Source organism: Adiantum capillus-veneris, chromosome 18 (genome assembly GCF_014529385.1).
Source record: "Adiantum capillus-veneris isolate H3 chromosome 18, ASM1452938v2, whole genome shotgun sequence".
Lineage (NCBI taxonomy): Eukaryota > Viridiplantae > Streptophyta > Polypodiopsida > Polypodiales > Pteridaceae > Adiantum > Adiantum capillus-veneris.
In genome coordinates this window covers 16,183,309-16,188,234 of record NC_140948.1, presented here as the reverse complement: position 1 = coordinate 16,188,234, position 4,926 = coordinate 16,183,309, and the positions used below count along the sequence as shown (strand labels likewise).

At 37.8% G+C, this 4,926-nt stretch overlaps 1 pseudogene; it reads right to left on the bottom strand.

The window, feature by feature from the left end:
* Positions 1-1,888: 1,888 nt before the first annotated feature.
* Positions 1,889-4,926, bottom strand: part of LOC147435280 (uncharacterized) — a 51,848-nt pseudogene continuing 48,810 nt past the window's right edge.

The window sequence follows — 4,926 nt, the reverse complement described above, 5'->3', positions numbered from 1 at the left end:
ACACGCCAGAATCCCAAGGCATAACGATATAGGCGGCAGTCGCCATGTCCCCCTTCTTTGAGAGAGAAGGGGGGGAGTATGAGCCATGCCCCCCTATTTGGGAAGACATTTTTACACGTAGAATGTACTAGGGGAGTCCAAGCGCCTATTGAAGGGCCCCGTCATATGAGGACTTAGATTTAAGAAACTCATCTAGTAAAGGGGTTTATCCCACCAAAATTACACGGATGCCCTTTAAGGGGAAAAAATTAAGTTTAAGTCAGAAGGGGGTCCCGGATTGCTTATGTGTACAAAGTACTTGCCCAACGTATGGGAGTTTTTTTTGGAATTTTTTTTCGATTCTGTCAGGTAGTGAGACTTAGTTTGTAAGTTGGTCTTGTTTTGGTGTAGAGCCACAACAATATCAATACTTAAGAAAGTGTGTGTTTATGTGTACTTGGCTTGTCCCACGCACCGTACACAATGGGTCGGCACAGTAGGTCCATTGTGCATGGGTCTACTGCCTAATTACAGATATAAGATTAGAGCGGTTGAATTGCAAACCAGGTAAGTTATTTTGGAAAACCATTTGATGATTGTAGTAATTAGATCATTATTCCTAAACCCATCAAGGCAAGATTCGTGTCTAAGAAGCCTAAAGTCTTCCCAAGCTAGGAAACATAATTGTAAAGTAAAGTTGAGGACTTGAGCAGAGGTGCAGAAGAAACAAAAGGATGTAGTGAAACCTTCACCATAAGTTGGTTCTATTTTAAGAAATTTTGGGTAGATGAGGCTAGTCTCCTCTAAAAAAATTTTTATTGTTGAGGTATGGGATGAGTGGGATTTCTTAATCCATCTAGGTTTATTAGCGAGAAAGATGTTAGAAAATCCTTTTTCCTTAGTGTGTATCTTGATCATCTTTTTTAGAATATACTTCAACCTTGATTCTCCACTCAAGGGTATAATTTTCATAGCATCGAGTGATATCTGCAGTTAAGAGATGAAATATTTGTCCAAGTAAGTCGAGAGTCTTTTTGGTGAAGTTTTTTGCTAACCAAAAGGGGTTATAATCGATCTTGAGGAAGCTTGAACAAATTTTTTGCTTAGTTGCACACACAAATTCAAACTCTAAAAGTAATGTCGTGGGGTGAATATTCCATTTGAGGCAGCAGATATCCATATGAATTTATGTTTATGATGTTTATATGTGGGAAATAGTATAGGGAGCTTGATTGTTTTAAGAGAATATCCATTATTATTAAGGTGCTTAGTGATCCTATCAATGATCAAAGTAGGGGATTGGCTAAGCAAAGTGAATTCCCTTCCAAATATTTCAAATTGTGTTGCTTTCCAAGCAAAGTTTTTGCAAATAAGAGCATGACAATGTGTGGCTATAGGAGTTATCAAAATGTTTTGTTAATGACCATTGTGTGTGCGCGCGCGCGCGAGAGAGAGAGAGAGAGAGAGAGAGAGAGAGAGAGAGAGAGAGAGAGAGAGAGAGAGAGAGAGTTCATGATATAACTGTTGATGTAGGCATTTTATGATATATTTTATTTTAATGTTGTAGGAGAATACATTGATAGAACAAAGAAAACTACAAAAAGAGTGGATTGATAAAAAAACACCGTTCAAACATCTGCAAAGATTTGAACAAGATTTGGATGAAAACTGGTTTCAGAAAGCATAATTGTGCTAAAAAAGAAAGAAAAAAAGAAAGATAAAGTAACTCTTTGCATTCCCAAGGCTCCAGTTGTGAGGGTCATAAATAAAAATAAGTGATCGATGCAAAGAAGGATTAAGGTGTAGGGAAAGGACTCTTAGTGTCCTTTCCCATGAATAATGGCGACCAACTGGCGACCGGCCGGAGCTGGGAGCCAGTGCTGGGAGCCATTATTCATGGGAAAGGACACTAAGAGTCCTTTCCCGGCCGTCGAGAGTCGGGAGGAGGGGGGCCTGCAGTGAAGCCTGAGCGGACTGAGAGCAGGTAACGGCGCACGCAATTGGCCAGACAGTTTAGCGACAGTTTCAAATTCCTGGCGCTGATGTGGCAGCAGCTCAACACATTCCACCTGCTGAGTTGGAGGTCCCTCGTCGTTCGACGGCTGGGTAAATTCCGTCTACTGACATGGCGTGCATCCAAGCCCTGCAGCACCACATTCCGCAGAAGAATGTGCAGTAGATGGAGGGCGTAGATTGACTGCCCCCCGACTCCCGACCTTGACGGTGGGGATTTGATGCTTTAGGATGTATTCAAGGACAAAGTGAGGACTACTTGATAGAATACTTCAATGACACATACATTCTTAATGCTCATGCAAAAAGATTTACGTAGCCTTGCAATGTTAAGAACACGGTTTGGAAGTTTTACACACGGTTGATTAGAAAATGAAAGAGATCTCGTTGGTTCCTCCTCCTACCAAACTTTGGAGAGATAGGGTGAAGATTCTAGATACAAGATATGATAAAGACACAAGGCCAACTCAAGCAAAATTAGAGAAACAGAGATAAAAGAAAGAAGAAAGTATAAAAGAATAAATTATTGCTCCACACCTAATGATAAAAAAAAAAAAAAGAATACTCTGCTAAAGAAATTAGAAAGTTTGAGATCAAATATAGAAGTGTGTTTGACAAGCTAAATACATTGATCTAAGAGATGATATGTCGATATATACATTTGCGTAGCTGTCTTCAATCGTGGATGCTGGTAGGTTAGCCAAATAAACCCAAGTTTTGCTAAGGATTGGTGCCAAAAGGGCCTTGTTGGGGAGGATCTAGAGCTGATGGTCCACACCAAAGGACTCTACTTCAATTTGCCTAACAGGTAGAAAAGGAAAAACTTTAGAAACTTTGGGCACGATATCTATAAGCTTAGAGTCTTTGAAGGAGTAGAGGTTATTTTGAGATTCTTTGACGGCGTCCAGAGCAACACTATCTCTGCAAAAGATGCCCCCCATTTGAGGGATAGAAGGAGTAGTGGGGGTAGTGATAAAAGTTGGGTTAAGTCCACATAATTTTTTGAGAAAGCTAGATAATTCCGCTCCTGATGAAGAGAACTGAGCTAGCTCTTGTTGGTATTGTAACACAAGTATGGGTAGTTGGGCAATTTACTTAGCAATCATAACAACCTCATCTTTGGTGTCTTTGTCTAGAGTAGCCAAGACTTTGACCCAATCATTGAAAGAAAGCATGTGCAAGATAGAAGACTTTTTATCTTAAGCTCAGGCTGATTCATAAATAAGTTGAGAAGCATCCAAGCCACTTATACATCTGAGGACAAGGGAGATTGCTACAGAGAGAGGTTTAGAAGTTAACTCCAGGTCTTGTGAGAGAGCAAGGGTCTGCAAAAAAGTGCTCAATTAACAAGGATTACTTAGGGTACGAGGTTACAATGCTCTTGGATTTTCTAGCAAGAAAAGGTCTAGTTCTAGTAGCCGGGGCTTTTTTAGGAGGATGGTCCTTTAAGTAAATCTAATTTGTTCTAAAATTCTTGCATGCTTTTGTTGGTCGTGGATTATCCTCATGCGAGCAATCAATTTATATTGTGTGTGAACCTGAAAGATAAAGTAACTCTTTGCATTCCCAAGGCTCCAGTTGTGAGGGTCATAAATAAAAATAAGTGATCGATGCAAAGAAGGATTAAGGTGGGGAACTGATGCTTTAGGATGTATTCAAGGACAAAGTGAGGACTACTTGATAGAATACTTCAATGACACATACATTCTTAATGCTCATGCAAAAAGATTTACGTAGCCTTGCAATGTTGAGAACACGGTTTGGAAGTTTTACACACGGTTGATTAGAAAATGAAAGAGATCTCGTTGGTTCCTCCTCCTACCAAACTTTGGAGAGATAGGGTGAAGATTCTAGATACAAGATATGATAAAGACACAAGGCCAACTCAAGCAAAATTAGAGAAACAGAGATAAAAGAAAGAAGAAAGTATAAAAGAATAAATTATTGCTCCACACCTAATGATTAAAAAAAAAAAAGAATACTATGCTAAAGAAATTAGAAAGTTTGAGATCAAATATAGAAGTGTGTTTGACAAGCTAAATACATTGATCTAAGAGATGATATGTCGATATATACATTTGCGCAGCTGTCTTTAAGGTAAATATCATTTTAATGATTTTAAAATATCATAAAACCAAAACTAAATTACACTCTCAAATGTTTTGTAGCATTATTATTTGAACATGAAGACCCATACCAAGTCAAAATTTTCATTCTTAATTTTGCAATTTCTCAAGTCCTTACCTACTGTAATGTAATGCAAGAAGGCCTCTAGCAAAACTCCTTCCATGGTTTACATAGTGTCAAGACATAGTAAGATTAGTATGTTTTACCTTATTCTCACAAAATGATTATTAACATTAGTTCAATATGTTCTTAGGCGACATTGGAGTCTTGTGGTCATAGATATCCAAGAGAAATACACAGAGCGCTTGATTTACTACAATTCATAATGGAAATTATTTTCATCCAAACGCTGAGTTGAAAAATGCAAAAAGAAGTGGTATCGAAGATGAGGAGTCGAGTTTAAAAATTGTTTCAGATCTTCCTCAAGATGACAAATTCACTTTACCAAACTCTCACTACAACCACAATGTCAAAGGCCTCTGAAATAATGAAACAAAGTAAAAAAAGAAGATAGTGAAAATCAAATATGTGGATTTAAACATGGGGTAAAAAAAAATGATTAGCTACTTTTTATTTAAGAGCATTTTTTATTTTTCTTGTAAGTAGGGGACCCAATGTTTTTTGTTTTTTTAACATGCATCCTGTTTAACATTAATTTTGAGATTTAATAATGAACTTTACATTAATAGATAGGTCATCCCTCACATGAAAGAAATGGACCTTTAAGTCAAAATGGGCTATATACATCAAATTGTTCCTTTAAACGTAAATAAGGACACAACCTCTCCTGGTTTACATTTAAAGTGA